Below are 17,468 nucleotides of genomic sequence, written 5' to 3'. Positions count from 1 at the left end.
CGGGCACAGGCGGGCACAGGCAGGGACAGGCGGGCACAGGCAGGGACAGGCGGGCACAGGCGGGCACAGGCGGGCACAGGCAGGGACAGGCGGGCACAGGCAGGGACAGGCGGGCACAAGCGGGCACAGGCGGGGACAGGCAGGGACAGGCGGGCACAGGCAGGGACAGGCGGGCACAAGCCGGCACAGGCGGGCACAGGCAGGGACAGGCGGGCACAGGCAGGGACAGGCGGGCACAGGCGGGCACAGGCGGGCACAGGCAGGGACAGGCGGGCACAGGCGGGCACAGGCGGGCACAGGCGGGCACAGGCAGGCACAGGCGGGCACAGGCGGGCACAGGCAGGGACAGGCGGGCACAAGCCGGCACAGGCGGGCACAGGCAGGGACAGGCGGGCACAGGCGGGCACAGGCGGGCACAGGCGGGCACAAGCAGGGACAGGCGGGCACAGGCGGGCACAAGCAGGGACAGGCGGGCACAGGCAGGGACAGGCGGGCACAGGCGGGCACAGGCAGGGACAGGCGGGCACAGGCGGGCACAAGCAGGGACAGGCGGGCACAGGCGGGCACAAGCAGGGACAGGCGGGCACAGGCAGGGACAGGCGGGCACAGGCAGGGACAGGCAGGGACAGGCGGGCACAGGCGGGCACAGGCGGGGACAGGCGGGCACAGGCGGGCACAGGCAGGGACAGGCAGGGACAGGCGGGCACAGGCAGGGACAGGCGGGCACAGGCGGGCACAGGCGGGCACAAGCAGGGACAGGCGGGCACAGGCGGGCACAGGCAGGCACAGGCGGGCACAGGCGGGCACAGGCAGGGACAGGCGGGCACAGGCGGGCACAGGCGGGCACAGGCAGGGACAGGCGGGCACAGGCAGGGACAGGCGGGCACAGGCGGGCACAGGCGGGCACGGGCGGGCACAGGCGGGCACGGGCGGGCACAGGCGGGCACGGGCGGGCACAGGCGGCCGGGCCCGGGACACAGGAGGGAGCACGAGGCCGTGGCGGGCGGGAGCCGCGCCGCAGGAGCGGGCAGGGAGCAGGAGCACGGCAAGAAAGGCGAGCGGAGCCCCCAGGCGAGCCCCGCTCCCGCCAGGAGCCGCAGGGCCGCGGTTCGCCGGTTCCACGCGCCGAGGCTCCTCCGCGGGGGCATCTCCCGGACACCCGCCCCAGCAGCCGGTGTGTGTGTGTGTGTGTGTGTGTGTGTCAGTGTGTGTGTGTGTGTGTGTGTGTGTGTGTGTGCACGGGTGTGTGTGTGTGTGTGTGTGCACGGGTGTGTGTGTGTGTGTGTGTGTGTCAGTGTGTGTGTGTGTGTGTGTGTGTGTGTGCACGGGTGTGTGTGTGTGTGTGGGTGTGTGTGTGTGTGTGTGTGTGTGTGCACGGGTGTGTGTGTATGGGGGTATTCACAGCCCGACCCTGGAGCTCCCTGTGCCCTGCCGCGCCACGTGGAGCCTCTCCCGGGACAGGGATGCAGCACAGTCTGTACAGGTTCTGTACAGGAACCTTCCGCCTCGTGTGTAACATACATTGAGGCATAAATAAAAACCACATGGTCCCTCTCAAGGTGCTTCTCTAACTTCTTAAAAGCCCTTCAGTCTCTGGGGAACACAGCATCTACATCAATGGAACGGAATTCATGAACTTGAGTGGGAATACCCATTATTGATGAAATTTGCTTTGGAATCCTGGCTCCTGCCTGGCTTAAATAGCCACTTCAATGCTACCTTCTTCCATTTCTTTATTCCTCTGAATGACTCCTTGAATCCACAAACAGTGTCACTGAAGACCCCTGGATCCCAAAGGGGCAGAAGAGCTGTGTGTGCTCTGCACTGCAGAGCCCATCTCGTGGTCCAGAGGTGAGGAGCCGCCTGCCCCTGCCCCACTCACACGCCCTGGCACTCATTCACTCCTTCCTTCCTTCCCTACCTACCTGCATCTTGAGCAAAGAAATTAAAATACCCACCGGAATAAAGAAATTAATTCAGATAATTTATACTGCTTAAATTACACTCTAAGATTCCTTCCTGTAATGTGCAAGCATCTTACTATAAACTAAAATTATTCTTTGAAAAAAGTTATTGTTTTTTTGTTTGGTGTTTTTGGGTTTTGGGGTTTTTTTTCCTTCCCAGAAATAAGCATTAATGACCTGTTTTGAGAGTTTGTGTGTAAATTTTTCTTTTACAAAATAAGGAGGGAGGAGGGGAATTTATGCAGGGGCATTGTTAATGCCACAGAAATACAACAGTTACCAAAAAAAAAGACTCACACTGCTACCTAAAATTTGAAGATTTAAATGCAGAAATAATTCAGCATTACCCCTGAGAGAGGATGTAAAGAAAGGAGCTATAAATGCAACTAAGTTATGCTTCAGGAATGAAAAAAATGTATTTTCAAAATTTATAGGGACCTTGAGAAGATATTTAAGGCTGGTTTTTAAAAGGAGGTACAGGCTAATAAGGCACAACATAAAACAGAAGATGAGAAGGATTAAATTTAAGCCTGGACTGGATATACACAGGCAAACCACTAGAGAATGGGATCTGCCTTTCTGAATGTGAAAACCATTTCCATTTTCTTTAGTTCCAAGTATCTCCTGTGCATGTCAGTAATCAGCAGCATAGTATCTGAATGCAAATCAGTAACAGGGTTAAAAAGTTGGCCTTACAAACATGAGCTAAAAGTAAATGACCCTAGAAAAAAAAGAAGACAGACTCAGATCTGCAAAACTTCTCAGGGAGGCAGATGAATACAATGAGGCTCTAACAGACCTATACCAGACCCTCAATCAAGTGCTTTGATGTTAAAATAGCACTGCTGCTGGCCTCTTTCACCCAGGAGGACTTCAGAGAAACCAAGGGAAGTGGAAAAGTAAATCAAAGGCAGAACTATTAATAAATAACAATATATGTAAAGACACCAAAGCGCTGCCCATAATAATATTAATTCAATTAGATGTAAAGACATACAATGCTGCCCACCAAGAGCTGATCACTGGTCTGCTTCAGTGGTGCATTCTCCCATTAACATCACAGTTTGCTGGACTATCAGTTAATAAAGTCAACACTGGAAAATCATTTAAAAAATAAGAAAGCATTATAAATACAAAATCTTCATTACAGATATTGCAGCATCACTGGTTAGCTAAGCTGGAAGAGCAGGAGCTGCTTTGTAAGCAGTGTCTGACTGAAGGGATTGAACCCATCAGCAATGAGGGGAAATGGGGGAACTCCCCATAGCAAACCTTGGCAGCCTTACAGTCACTTCTCACCCAAAGCCAGCATCTCCATTAGGGCTGCCCAAAAATAAATCTGACTTTCACTGAAAAACATCTCACAGCCAAGAAGGAAAACAAATTCCTTCTGTCTAAACAGGACAAGGGACAGATGTGTAAAATGGAAGGAAAGGAGGGAAAACTACAGAGATGCTGATGGAAAAGGAAGATCCAATGATTCAGTGAAGAAAGACTTGCCAGAACTGTAACTGCTCATCGTGGTAAGGGATTAAGGAAGGAAACAGGAGGAATGAAAATGGGAGGGACAAATGCAGCTGCCCCTTCACCATGGTTAGTCAAAAGGAATCCCCTGGGGCAGGGGAGTGAACAAACAGCAGCATCCAAAGATGGCAGGGCTGTAAGAAAAGGTGTTTGTTACCCCAGGACAGCACAGTGACAATGGAGACAGACAGCACCATTCCAACTGATGTTATCCCTTCAGCTTGAACACTTCCTTCTGTTTGGACATCTCAAGGTAGAGCCATTCTTTTCCTTCTGTCTAAAAGAGCTTTTAATTCGCAGCAAAAACTTGCAAAAAATTAGGTTTAAAAAATGGATTTTTTTCCTCCAGTAAAAGCATACCAAACTCCATAAAATATTCTGCTCCCAAAATTTTTATAGAAATAAGAGCTTTGCAATCAGATATATATGATTTAAGGATAATGAAGCAGGTTTTATGGGCTGCAGAATATTATAAATCTTTTCTGATTTATTCCAGGGTAGAGGGAAAAGGGGAACTGTTGAAGGAAAAGATGATAGATCACATCTGCCTCTGGGTAATAAGGCTTCCTATAAGAAGAAATGGCATACTCTGAATAATTACATGCAGTCTGAGGCCAAAAGAGACAGAGTCTGGTCCTGGTCAGAAATTTCAGCTGCCACAAAATACCTGTAAAAAATGTGTGAGGAAAATATGATGAATTCTCACTGGTTATCAACAGTTTTTCTTTCACTAATTTGCTCAGCTTCAACACTAGGTCAAACCACAATTTCACCTTTCTGCTTTGCAGAAATTCTTCCATTTTGCATCATAAATGTCAGCAGAAACACCAAAACCACAACACCACTCAAAGAAAGAAAAACAAGGGAGATATAATCAGGACTGTATTTTAACAAAAATATCAAGCATATTTTTCAAATGAAGTTTGTAAGACACTACAATAAACCAGAGTGTCAGGCAACATAGGCAAAACCAAAAAAGAACAGCATGAAATATTCAATACAGACCACAGTCTTTTAAAAAAAGTAGTAAGAGCCCCAAGAGCTGAGCTTAACTCCTTCAAATGAGGTGATGCTCTGGCTCCATCAAAGGCAGCTGCAGCTCCATCACTGGCTTTAGAGGCTTTGATATTTTCAAGCATTGGGTTTTTTGCACTTGTACAGGAGATAACCAGGAGTCAGCACTGGAGATAAGAATGAGAGCTTCGTGCAGCACAGCAGGCCACAGGCAATGGCCACAACACACGGGCTGCTCCCATAATTAACTGCTCACCTGCAGCTTTTCCAGGTATTCCCTATACTCAATGAGTACTCCATTAGAGGGGTTCTCCTTACTTCTCACACTGGAGAAACCAACTGATCCATGCAGTGATTTAGGGATTTAAATGTTGTGTCGCTGAGAAGTGGCTCCTGGGAGCCTCCCAGCGACTGCCCCTCTCATGGCCACAGCCTCCTCCACCTTGTCCTGGAGAGACTTTTACAGAAAGCCCCTGGGTCAGAGCTGTGCTTCACTGCAGCAGCTCTGAGAGAGCAGCACAGCTGTCCTGATGGGCAGGAGAAGCTGAAAATCCAAGTGCTGCTCAGCCAGCCCCTCTCTTGCTCATTACAGATCCTTCCCCTCCTACAAACCTCTTCTCAGGCTAAGAATTGTCAGCAAGGCTTTTGAGACCCTGCAGCTTTGTAAAGCTCCCCCAGCAGCCACAGAAACAAGCCCCCCTTTCTCCAGAGTCTCCTGCAAGAGAGAGCAGTCCCCAGCCTAGGAAGTTCCAGACATTCCTTTCTCTAAGATGAGCATTTTCAGCTGTTCCCTATGAAAATACCTTCTCCCTTCCTCCCAAACAGCTCCACCTGAGCAAGGGCTGCAGCCCAACAAGGAAATTAAGTGACCTTTCTCCCTGCCTCTGAGCCAAAATATTATGCACTGTAACATTCAGTAAAGAGTAAACAATTCAATAACAAAATTATGCTATCGATCACACCATCCCAGAACATCAAAAGTCACATTTTATATCACAGTTCATAGATCAAAAGCACCACAATAACTTATATTTTTCTTCTTTGTAGTTTCAGAAACTTCAGGCTATTTTCTAGGTTGCCATATGTATGACTTCAGCACAAGCTAACGAGATATTGAGTGAGAAATCATTAGCAGCTGGTCAAGTAAAACCACTCCATCAATCATTTTCATTTCCTTAATGTCAACAATTCTAATTTCAACTTTGGAAAAAAACTGTGTTTTAAACTGTGAAATACATCACATAAAACAGTGACATTTGACTGTATGCTTTTAGACTCTCAAGTTTATTGCAAAAAAGTCAGTTCAACACATAATGAAGTCATTCCTCCTTTATAACCAGCAAACCCAATTGTAGGGAGGAAAAAAAAGGCTGCTTCATCTAGATCAGGCAAACAAACTACCATCTATTCCAGAATAAATCCATTCTTTTGTACCTAAAGCACCAGTAAAAATTCTGGAAGAGCTGCAAAGCTGTCTTGTGTCTTCTATTTACACAGACACATCCCAGGTTGTTCTTGAATTCCAGTGAGTGAAACCAACCCCTGAGTACCACAGGACCTTTGAGGAGACACAGCTCCAGCAGCGTGCCCCTCTCAGTTTGCCCGGTGCAGGTTTCTGCAGCCAAGCAGAACTCTCCTAGCAGAACTCTCCCTGCTTTTGGCAGCAGCTCCTGAGGAGTGCAGCACTGCAGTCAGTCCCACCACCCCCATCACCACCCACACTCCTGTGCCCAGGACAAGGCACAGCGTGGTCGGCTCCTGGGGAGGCACAGGAGCAGCTTCTCCTTAGGGCTGTCTGCAGCAGAGACATCTCCAGCTCCACAGCTGGCTTTGCTGCAGCTTCCTGGCTAGTAGAACAGGCAGACTATGGACCACGGCAACCTTCTGAGAAAGGACACTCAGGTGGCCAAGTGACTGCAGTGACTGCATGCCCCTCACCTCTATCCTGCCATCAGCAGGTTTCTCGTTCCTTGCCTCCCAGCCAGGGCCTTCAGCAGCACCCAGGTTTCCATCAGCCCTGGAGAGCCTCCTCTAGAACCCTGGGACAATTTCCTCCCTTCAGATTTAGGCAAGGTGCAGTCCCTGGGGACAAGCCAGCCTGGGGCAGCCTCCTGGGGTGTGCTGCAGGCAGCTCCCAGCCCGATTTGTTCTGACACCAGGAAATTACTGGGGATTTCTGCCACACAACCAAATCCCAGAAAGAGTCGGTTGGTTGGGTTTTGTTTTATAGTTCATATCCATTCTCCTCAGAAAAACATGTTAGTATGAGAGAACAGCTCACATATTACATTACACAAATGCAATTTGGTTGCTAAAGTTTTAATCTTGTAGAGCAAAATTCCTATTTTCTATTTCTTGTACTTAAGTTCCAGTTTATGAACAGATTATAGGATGTAAAATGGTTAGGTAGATCCTGAAATATTAAATTTAGATAAATCTTTCCAATAAATTTTTCAGGATACAAAATCTCCTGCTGATATGATAAGCTGAATCATTGTTAAAGTACTGTTTTCATGCAAATAGCTCGTAGGAAAATAAACTCCTAGTATGCCTACAACTATTAATAACTTCTTTTATTAACCGGCCTTCCCCAGATGCTTGAACACAAAACTGTAGAAAAGACAGATTATTATCTGTATGTGGCCTGGAAATCTAAAAACCCCACCAAATCTCACTCTAGTTTCAATCACTGCATAGAAAAAGCATTCACTGCCACAAACCTACACTAACCTGTGGAAAAAAGCTGTTTGTAGTAAGCAAACACAGTATGAAGGCTGGGAATATTGCTTGTATAAAACTGTAAACCAATGATCAGTGGGGCTGAGGGGGAGCTCAGGGTCACTTTGCATCCTGAGCACGCTGGAACAGCCCAGGTGCTCCTCGAGCTCCCAGGCAGCCCAACCAGGCCCACCTGAGTGCACCAGCAACTCTCCAGGGCCTCCCAAGGGAACTGCTCCAGTGCTTACTCATCTGCATGGCTGGGGTTCCTACTCAATACTGCACAGATTTTGCATTTTGCCAGTTCCATTTGTCTTCCTCTGAATGGAAACAGAGAATAACTTAACAGCATAAACCTGATAAAAGCCTCTTCCATATCTGAAAATATCAGCACGTTCCTCTTCTCCTCCACCTCTTCCTGAGTTACACAGACTCAGTTAAGTCAGCTGCTTCCTACTTTTTAGAAGTTCTAAAATTCTTGCTCCATTTTGTTCCTTTTATCAGTCCTTGCTATTCTTAAGCTGTGATGCCTAAAATTTCCTACTGAGCTGAGCCCTACTGACAGCTCATTTCATTTCTGATTTTCATATGGCATTGGGAGCTGCAGAGCAGTACCACTGTTAAGCCACAAATCCTGCATTTTTATCTATACAGTGAACTCCTTCCCAAGAGTAATTTTTTGCACTTATCATTTCAATCTGCAGATTTCAGACCATTTCACCAAACAAAAATAAAAAGAAGAAGAGAGGGGCAGTGTTTCTATTGACCTATAAAACCCTTTGAGGTTTCATTCATTACTAATGAAAGTACACCATACACGTGGGTCCCAGGCCAGTCCTTGCAGAATCACACTTCATTAAACCAGCCCAAATTGACCTGCAATGGATTAAATACCAATTCACTAGGAACACTGTTTTTCAGTGACCTGTATTTTCCCTCATTATACAACTGTGCTTCTCAAGTTTGCCTATGAAAACATCCTCTCAGTGTGCATTGCTGTGTGCAACATGACAGCAGTTCCCAACTTCCCTTTTAATCCCCAGCCAGCTATTCTGTCAGAGAACTACATGTATTTGACAAAACCTACTTTCAAAATAGATGCTCGTGGCTCAGCACCACTTTCATATCCTGAGCAGTTTCAGGAAATTAATATATAAGGATTTCCTGCAGCTTCTTCATGGTTATCCAAATTAGAGGGACTAACCTATTAATTCCCTAGATAAAGGAATTTATCTGTTAAGATAAATTTGGCTTTTTTGTTACCTGGAAATACTCATTCCTCACAGATTTTTACAATCAAGGCAAATGGTTCACAAACTCCTTTCTTAAATATTCCTGGACTTTTCCTGACGTATATTCACTTTGCCTTATTGACTGCATTAATTTTTCCAGCTAACTATTTACAAGAAGCCTGAAGCAGGCAGAAAAGAGTATTTTTTACTTCCTCTCCCCCATTTAGAAAGGTCTTCACTTTCCCTCCTATTATTTCCTTCTAAATTACTTCCAGTGCTCAGATTTCCACCCTTTTCCTCATTATTAAATTTGCAGGTTACTTCTTTCTTCTAAGTGAGCAAGGAAGCCTTTGGTGCTGATGAGACTGATCAGACCATGCCTTGCTGCATTGCTCTTGCCTCAGAATGGGTCATTTGGGCACAGGAGCAAAGAGCCACCCTGGCCTGGAAACCACCTGAAGCAATCTGTGTCTGCAGCAGCCAGGGGCACTCCCAGCAGTCCCACAGCAGCTCTGTGTTACAGAGCAATCCCAGGACACTGCTCATTTACTCCTCCTCATTCACCTCCTCACCAACAGGGAATATGCGGATAGTGTCTTATTCCAGCTGTTTGCCAGCAAAGGATGATTCCAGATTTACAGACTGGCCCACAGATCTGTATCACACATGTACACAGGCTCTTCACTACAAGAATAAGCTAGAGGACAAAAAAAAATTCTTTCCTTCCTTAATTAGTGGTCTAAACAAAAATCTAAACCCATTCCTCCTGATCCTTTTTTCAGCCTGCCTATTTTACTTAAGTTGTAATAGCTATAGTTGTAATGGATCTGCAATAGTATTTTACCAGATCTGCATCTGAATAAATGCCAAACAAGTAATTTTAATATCTGACTTTTGCCAATCACATTGCATCCAGACATGGAATGAGAAACAAAAAGCTTACTATTTGCTTATAATTCTATCAGACATTTAAAATGGCACTGACAATGCTACAGACAAACTGAAAAACAGAGCAAGAACTGAAGCACAGCATCAGAAATCAGGAATATAGCTGGAGATTCTCCAGAGGAATCCTTCTTCTATTAAATTTTACCAATTTATCAAAAGCAGAGTCTTCCATGGAAACAGAGAAAGCACAACAGATCTGACAAAACACAGGCATATGCCCTGCCAGCTCTGTGAGACAGCCTTGGGACCAAACTCTGAAAGTTTCAGATGTGCTGTTCCCAGTCTTTCTGGGAAGAACGTGGAGGTGCCAGTGGCTGAGCAGTCTTGCTCTACAAAAACTCCATTCTTAGAGCTGAGAGAGGCAGGTGTTCCAAGGATCACAATAAAGCAGGAGCCAAACAGCCTGAGGAGCTGGCAGCCTCACCCAGGCTTTGCTCAGATGCTGCATGCTCACTCACATGCAGCAGCACTCTGCTTCCCCCTGGGATCCAGGCTAATTGTTCATCTCAGCAATCTGGTCAGCTGCTCCCAGCTGCTCAGCAGAGGACAGGTAAAAACTGCTGCCAGCCCTGGCAGCATCTGCCAGCATCACCCACAGCATCCCAGTGCACTGCATTTCAAAGTCCTGCTTTAATGCCACACAGGAGGTGGCTGACAGAATTCAAAAGATTATCAGGCCTCTTGTTTTTCAAATTAGAAACAAGTTTTTCTGATTACTTGAAAGCTAAGCAATAAAAGCTCCACTTCCTTGCCAGCTGTAGGACACATCCCAAATGCCACTCTGACCTTACCTCCTTACAAACAGCTACGAGCAGTCACACAGCATTCCCCCTTTCCTTCACCTGCTCACTGTTTGGACTCCTTCAGTTCACGCTTTCTACAGGAATTTTGCAAAGTTTCCCCAGTTTCACTTCCTCATTCCTGCAAGCAGTAGACTGGAAATAGCACTGTAAAACCAAAATGGTTCTGGCTCATGTGCATCTGGCCATGTGTGTGCACTGGCCATGTGTGCAGCTGCACAGGCAGAAAAGGCACATTAATAGCACAGTGATCTTTTGCTGAACTAAGCAGAAAAGAAGCACTAACCAAGTTCCCAGAGAAGAGATTTACCTTGGGCTCCAGTTTTGGGTTTTTTTCCATTATCTGCTGCCAGGATGTATGTAATTATTTTATTTCTTATTTTCTCTTATTTATATGGAATAAAAAATGGTTATTATTCTTCATTTCTCCTGCAAAGAGCTAAATATACTCAAGAAAATGAAGGGAGGGATTCCTTTACCAATTATCTTCTTTTACAGACTGATAATTCCTCCCCTACAATATTAGGGTTTAGAAAAAATTAGAAACATCACTCCTTGATAGAAAAGATAATCTTGGATTATTCCTGAGTACAGCTCCTAGTCAAGTAGCTGACTTATCATTTCTTTCCATCTTTGTATAAATTTCCTTTGTTTTTTCTCCTGATAATGAAACAATGGTTAAGGACAATTAGAATAACCTAAGATAGTAAGGATTTTCCAGTAAATATAGCAATTAGAATCATTTATTTAATGTATTCTACTAAGCACTGCAGCTCTCTGACTTCAGACATTTATTTTCTTTGCATATTCAAAGAGAAAGAAAATGTGCCAATTGGCCACACAGGCTTAGAAAACAACCATGAAAAGCAGCTCTTGAGAAGAGCTGATCTTGAAAGGACTAAAGCACATCTTTTTTATTAATATGATGGGCGGGGGATGGTTCCATTGTTTACTTAGCCAGCCTTCTGATCATACACAATGGTCACAAATGCAATTATACAAAATTATAATCTTCCTTTTTATTTTACTTAATTAAGGAAGAAGAGTAGCATGTCAGGCAGGAACAACAAACAACAACTGGAAAATATTTCACTAAAAGGAAAGTTAAAATAAGACCGAAGTGCCAGGAAATGCTGTTTGTGATCAAAGACAAAGATGGGGTTTTGGTTTTTTAAGTCTTGTTTTGGTTTTCTTTTCAAAAAGAAGATGGAAATGTGGAATTGGGATTTGGATCTTCAAGTTCCTGATCTCCTTTAACTCACTGTTTTAAGATGTGGCTGAACAATTGAGACCAAGAATGACAATTTTTCTGCAATATGATACAGTACTGATTTCATGAAAAGTGTCCATAAGCTATTTCACTTAAAGCTCCATTGTTCATTCTTCATTAAAAAATATCAAGAGAAGCTAGACAAGAAATTAAGTCCAGAAGTCAGCTGACAACTCTGCAGGTGTCTCCACTTCTATCAAAGAGCAGTCACTCCTGGTACATAAATGAAGAAGTGCAGCATCTCATAGGCTGCTGGCATACAATATCCTGAATCCAAGTAACCACAAGGAAAGCATTTGCTTTCAGCCATGCAATAGATCTCTGCAGTCGTGTGATGAAATTCTTAGGGAGAGCTTTTAATCAACCACTTCCCAAGTGACTTCTACAAGGTATTTTTTTGTAGAGAGGATTCATTACAACAGAATTTAACACAGTAACTACTCTTCTTTCATCATCTGAAAATTACCAGAGATTACTGAAATGAAAGAAACTTTCCTTTTACTACTTTATGTAATTCCTTGTCCTGGCTTCATTACCTGAATATCTTTCAATCTTCCACTAGTAAATAATGGGATTTACTGTATATTAAAAGGAGCTGGCTGGGTCATCCAGGACATTGCACAAACACTGGAATTTATTCAAATGTTTGGCATCAGACTCCACAGACTGAAGACAGCAGCAATGTCTGGACATTATCCAGTCCAGCCTACTGCTTAAAGCAGAGTCAACTCCAGCCAGGCTGGTTTGGGTTTTCCATGGGCCCACAACACCAACATTGTATGAAGAGTTCCCTGAACTATCCAGTTATGATTGATCTGTTTAATTAGAATTGATACATAAACAAAAAGTAACTTTCAACCTGAAACAGAATGAAATTTAGAAATATATCTGGACGACAAAAATCAGCTGCATTATACCAGAGGATAAAAACTATGAAAAATGCACCTGAAACAGCAAACTTCAGTAGCATTCCTAGAAATGGCACCCTGATATTTCAGAAAATGACCAGTTTAACATCCTCTAAAAAACAGGAAACTGGTTGAGAAAAATCCTAGGTAGTAACAACTATTTCCAATAAACTCTAAAAACAGGAAAATTCCCGTCAACTAAACAGCTAGGTAGATGCTGAGTTAACAAATGCTTGATTATTTTTAATGCTTGTTTACTACCATAATCAAGGATTTATTTCATCTTGGGGAGAGCAAATGCTGCTTTATTGAAGGTTTCTTGAAAAAAATTTAGCCTTCAGCAAGCCAATATATTTTGAGTGCTGCCAGGTATACTAAATACAAATTCCTGACTCTTGCAGTGAGTCGCCCCCACGGAGCCACGAGCTGCTCCTCACACTGTGGTACTCCAGTGCAAGCCTCCAGTGCAGAGCTGGTCAATCCTGACACAGCTCAGCTCAGAACCATTCCATGAAAAGCAGGGCTGAAGGAGAGAAAAGCTTCCATTATCCTTCTCCAGCTCACGTGCAGAGATCCCAGATTACTGCAGGGTCTGTAAGAGCATCCATAATCAGGTACATGTAACTGCAGCTTATTTTTCAGCTGTAAATCTATTTGGGGAATTCACTAGACTACTTCTGTCTTTTAAGTACACTTAAGATCCTCCTCCTTAACAATTCATATCTAATTTCCCCATAAAACAAAATGTTCACTGAAAGTTAACATTTAAAAATTATTTTCAATTACACGTACTGCATACAAAACAGAAGAAAATCCTCTGTAGGAGTGTTCAAAGTCAACTCAATCAACTACTCAGACAATGTGAACAACAAAATAATGAAAACTACATATTTTCTTGCATAAATGCCAGCATAATATACCATATAGGCGTACCAATTTTACTGCAATACATCCTTTTTTGAAAAACATAACATTCAATGAAGTCATAAAAAAACCCCAGCCATGAATAAGAAAAGAACTGAGTGACACTTCCCACCCACACATGGAAATTCTTCTAGTTTACATTTTGACATACCTCAATTTCAAACTTCTCTGGAACTCCAGTTTTCTTAAGACGTTTAAGTAGGAAGAGGACAGTAAAGCAAGCACATCCCAATCCACTCTTTTTGTAAAAAGGCACAAATAAAAGTGGGTTTTATCTGCTCAGAAATAAAAAACAGATTTAAAACCAAGGATTTCAAGAAGTCAGTTATTTCAACCCCTTCCATGAATAACCAGAAGCCATTCTGTTCTTGAAGACTTTAACATGGAATTTCCTCAAAGTCCCTGTTAGTCGAGTCTAGCAAGTCTGGGGTCAGTTCTTCAGGGAGCAGCTACACAGAGCTTTGCAAGTTGCACACTTGTGAAAGGAAGTGGAACCATAAAGCACAATCAAACATCCCCTATTTTGACCTCCTCAGGTGTCACTGGCAACCAGGAGAGTGTTACAATTCTTCATGGGGAAACCATGAAGTACAAGTAAGGCCAAGCTGAGATATCAGTATGCTTGAGGCATCTCTACATCCCTCCACTCTCCAAGAGTAAGAATGGCCATGAAATAGCACAAAAAACCATTATCCATCACAGTCTCCACATCCAGACAGTGGGTCAGACCTTAGGCTGCTGTTGAAGACTACGCAATAGAGAGGTAGAGCAAGGCATTAGTGCTCCACAGCAACCAAATTTAAGAGCTGAGACAAAGAACAAGACCCAGAACCACAGCACCAATAAAAAAACCCTCCTGGTTTTCCACCTATTTTCTGGTTTGAATTTGCAATGCTCATGTTCCAGTAAGTGACCAGTCAGAGTCTGAAGCCTCGAGAGACACAGCAGCCCAAGTGCCAGCTGTGCACTGTGTGCCCTTTACCAGAGCTGGACCCTCCCCATGGCAATGCAGGCTCTGCACTGCCCACCCTTCCCTCAAGGGCTCACCCAGCCCAGCTCCCTCCCTGTCCCAGCTGCCCCTCTGCTTCCAGGGACCCTGGCTCCTCATCCCACCCTCACTGCACCTCAGCTGATGTGCTCAGATCCAAACAGGTCTCATTCCCAGAAGCTGTGGACACAATCTGGTGGTGAAGGACAAGGCTTGGGAGCCTTGAGGGAAGGCAGTTTCATAAAGCTCCAGGAGCTGCATTCCCAGCAAGGCTCAGGTATGATCTGGCCATTCCTGAGCTCTGCCACCGAGCACACAACATTCCTGCTCAGGCTGGATGGATGGCCAGGGCTTGATTAGCAGTAATATAAATGTGTACTAGGTGGGCAACTTCAGTTCACTTCCTGGTCTGCCTCAAGGTAAAATGTACCATTACTCTCCTCACAGGTTTAAATGGAAGCTTGGCTGGTGTGAGAAGGGCTGGTTTGGCTCTGCTCCCTGCCACACACACAGCACAGCTGTGGGACAGCAGGACACAGCAGCTGCCACCACCTGTGGCACAATCCAGACTGAATTACCCATGTCTGACCCAAACATGTGGGTAATCATGACACAAAAACGAGCACTTTTAGAATACACAAGAAGGAAGTGAAATCAGAACTGAAAAATCAGAAAAATACACTGACCCACATATATACAAACACACACATGTATCTCCAACCTATGGCCATAATAAGGTGAGAAAACTATCAACTAGAACTAATGAAGCTCAAATAGGATGGAGCAACATTCAGACAGTAAGGGGATTTCAGCTCCAGAAAGCAGCTCTCACAGCAGTGTATCTGACCTGCCCTAGCAATCCAGGAGTGATCTTTGCTGAAAGCCAGATGAGGATGCAGAACAATTGTTCAGGCACAGCTCCCTGTTTAATGATGGCAGACACAGCAGCACCTGCAAGCACTGAGTGCTGCTCACAACAGCCACTTCCAGCCAGGCTCAGCACAGCTCCATCATCCCTTGTGCCCCCAGGGAAGGGAATGTCCTTGCCGGGACTAAAACCACAACTCACAGAACATGGAGCTCGTATTGCTGCACTCCACTGAGGGCAGCAACTCCTCATTGCAAAGGATGAAGAGACAAGAGCTTGTCACTAGGAAAAAGCAAGTGCTTATTACCAGAACAATGTGATTGCTCCAGGGGATACATTATTCCACTACTGACACATGACAGTATGATTCTGCCATTGATAAGATATCCAAACCCACAGCAGCAATTCCTGTTACTGGATGTCCTAAAACACAAATATGTCCCCTAATAACCTGTGTCTATGAGTAAAATTCAGAAAGGCTAACAACAGTACACAAATAATTTTGAAGAATTTCTGGAACAATTCAGAAAAAGACCTGCTGCCTTTCAGAAGAATTATAAATGTGTTTGCAATTTCCTGTGTGTCTGAATTACTCTGTGAACAGAAAAATGTTTAGGTTCTTGTGGAGAGCATTTTGCTTCACTTTGCATTGTATGATTCACTGTGATAAAACCTCTGTGAAAAACAGACACTCATGTAAAATCAAGTGTCTTCTGAAAAGATGATTCTCCAAGCTTGCATTAGAAACTCTCTTTTAAAAAAAAATTAAAAATTTATCTCACTGACACCAAGAAACTCTTAATCTTTGATGCCTTTGAGGCTTATTAGACACATTAAATAATTGAGGAAAATAAAAGAAACAAATTTAGGAACCACAAAAGCAATACTCCTTATCTTCTTTCAAATGTTCGTGCTAATAAATCCTAAGTTCCTGTACAGTTTGTCAGGAAAATTAATCCACAAACACCAGAGGTTTATATCCAAAAAAGAGACAGAGGAGCCCTGTAATTTTATTCAAATACAGGGAGAGGCCATGGGGCATTTCCCCTGGTGTCTCTCAAAATCTGAGGATGCAGCCCCCTTTTTATCCTAATTTCCTGGCCGCATGTCCATCTCTCTTCCCCATTGCCTGAGGTACTTCAGAGGCACAGACTTCCCAAAATGTCTCATACCTGAAACCCTCTTCTAATGTATAACCCTGCCCCCCTTTTCGTTTTCTTTGTGGCAATCCGTGGAATTCCTATGGAATTTAGGATTCCTTCCCATTGTTTCTTTCGTCTCTCAGTATCCAGTTTTATTTATCAGCAGACTTACAGTTTGTCTGTGAAGAAAAGTCTCTCTCTCTGATTCCATTCATCAATCAGTGGAATCCTTCCCATTGTTTCTTTTCTTTCTCACTGCTAGTTTTACCTACCAGCAGAGCCGCAGTTTGTAAAGACAAGTCCCTCATCCAAGTTCAAGCACCGAGGCCCAGCTTCAAAAGAACAGACAATGCAGAACCTGCACAGAATTCACGCACCCAAGTCCCTGGCAATGGCCCTGTTTAAGCTCCACATGTACCAGGCAGGGCACATCCACCATCAGCACCAGAGGCAAAGAGAGGCTGGATGCCATGGATGCCATCAGAGCAGCTTCCTGGCCAAGCAGCTGCCAGAGGAGGATCTGTGGAGGGGGCACTTACTGGCTGAGGTGTACCTGGGGCAGTGCAGCTCCACGGGCAACACTCACACAGTGAGAAGCTTTAAGGCAAGTGATCAAGGCAATGTGCCAGCAAGAACCAGGAGAGCCAGCTCCAGGAAAACAAAGCCTTTGGAGCAGCTGAGCAGCACAGCCTGTGAGGGAGTGCAGAGGGCTGAAAGGGCAGCGGGGAGGCTGAGCTTGGGAGCCACACACCAGGAGCACAGAGCCAGAGCAAAGCACACCCTGTGTGCATTGTGGGCAAGGAAAGGTTTCCACTCTCTGTACAAGCTGTGGCACAGAGGCTCTGGAGCTCACTCAGCACAGGCACAAGCCAGGAGGGCAGACACACAAACACCCATGAAGTATTCCACAGACAAAGCACTTGCCTGTGGAGTACAACAGTGTTCCCAAGGAGAGGAAAAGTAAATTGTGCTTAAACTGTGCTATGATAACAAATGCCTGTCATCATCTTTACAGCTCATTCAATTCCCAGGCCTGGCTTGTTGAAACTACTAACAGAAGAGCCAAAAAGACACTGATAAATCAGCACTGTTTCCTGGATCTATCATCTTTTCTTCAGTGAGTTAGAGCTGCGAGATAAAGTAACTGACATCTGGTAATCCTCTCATT

The 17,468-nt window shown here is 44.8% G+C and overlaps 1 protein-coding gene across 3 annotated transcripts in view; it reads right to left on the bottom strand.

Moving 5' to 3' along the window:
* CTNNA3 (catenin alpha 3) overlaps nt 1–17,468 on the bottom strand; it is a 415,145-nt gene that overhangs the window by 315,373 nt on the left and 82,304 nt on the right. Inside the window, exon 1 of one of the 3 annotated variants that reach the window (XM_030950975.1) lies at nt 10,192–10,273. The exons of the other annotated variants lie outside the window; for them this stretch is intronic. The gene's annotated coding sequence lies outside the window, so the exon portion shown is untranslated. Of the gene's footprint in view, nt 1–10,191; nt 10,274–17,468 lie in introns of those variants that run through there. 3 annotated transcript variants of the gene reach the window in all.

The sequence above is a fragment of the Camarhynchus parvulus genome, chromosome 6 (genome assembly GCF_901933205.1).
Source record: "Camarhynchus parvulus chromosome 6, STF_HiC, whole genome shotgun sequence".
Taxonomy (NCBI): Eukaryota; Metazoa; Chordata; class Aves; order Passeriformes; family Thraupidae; genus Camarhynchus; species Camarhynchus parvulus.
The sequence above is the reverse complement of the archived record's forward strand: the minus strand, read 5'-3'. Positions and strand labels throughout refer to the sequence as shown.